We start from the raw sequence: 1,042 nt of genomic DNA, 5'->3' as shown, positions 1-1,042 counted from the left end.
TTTATTGCCATGCTTGCCAGCTGACATTTGAAGACCTAATAAAACTGTTAATGGTTTAGGTGGAAGGAGCTTTACGGTGACGACTCAGTGTGCACCTGCTGTGAATCGACTTGCCCCTCAGCACAGCCCAGGGGTAAGGATCCACCTTTTTTGTTTACACATTACAGAAAGTCACTACAAAAGCCATTAGTATGAAATGCAGTGGTTTTACACATGATTTTCTTGTTGCACATCAGTTAACTTGTGAAGCATTTTGCTGTCATGTACAGGCAGTATTACAAGTCCAAACTGCTTATCCATTATTTGACACTCCTGCAGTTTCTTCAGACAAAATGGCTCAAAGCTACTCTTCCTCAAATAAGATTTGTGATTTATCAACAGCTTCCAGTAATATCGTCTCTAGTCACTCTTGGAAGGTTGACGTGAGCGGCAGGGATGGATATGTGGATGTTCACCCTCAGATGAAATCGCTTGATGCTGACACATTCAGTTTGGAGGACTCCGACATGGCAGAGCACAGCGACTTTGTAAACTACTGGGAGCATGACTACTAAAATAAATCATGTGGAAATGCTTAGATTTTTTTTTAAATAAATGGCTTTCTGATACTTGATGTTTCTATTGCTCAATGTCATAAAACACTCATTGCTGTAAGGGTAAAGAGATTAAAGCCATAAGTTAAACTGTACACTTAAGACTTCAAAACTACATTTTCTCAAATGGCTGACACTTATCAACATAATCATGTATCAGCATGTGTGTGTTTCTGAGCATTTCCTGGAAATGCATCAGAGCATTTCTGCAGATACAGTCATGTACCACAAGGAGATGGAAGAGATTAACTGGCTTTGCTTGAGTAAACTCAGCAGGGAGTTGAATAATATTCTTGGTTAAAGGGTTCCCAATCAAAACATGGTGCAGGAGCTTTTTCTCCAGGCTTCTCTCCATGAAGTCCAGTAAGTCTCGTAGCCTCCAAGCCACATCATTTGGTTTCCACTGTGATGGGTCTTTGGTCAGAAGCAGATGCATTAGTGCAGTTTTG

General features: G+C 40.6%; 1 long non-coding RNA gene across 1 annotated transcript; it reads left to right on the top strand.

Annotated features, from left to right (window-relative positions):
* The first annotated feature begins 59 nt into the window (after positions 1-59).
* LOC147820192 (uncharacterized) lies at positions 60-586 on the top strand. Its single transcript, XR_015437438.1, has 2 exons — positions 60-133; positions 382-586. It is a non-coding gene; the product is annotated as an uncharacterized LOC147820192 (long non-coding RNA).
* Positions 587-1,042: the final 456 nt, after the last annotated feature.

The sequence above is a fragment of the Seriola lalandi genome, unplaced genomic scaffold, assembly GCF_002814215.2.
Source record: "Seriola lalandi dorsalis isolate HSWRI2012SDOR001 ecotype SW California unplaced genomic scaffold, Sedor1 jcf7180001978570, whole genome shotgun sequence".
Taxonomy (NCBI): Eukaryota; Metazoa; Chordata; class Actinopteri; order Carangiformes; family Carangidae; genus Seriola; species Seriola lalandi.
This window is presented reverse-complemented; position numbering and strand designations above follow the sequence as displayed.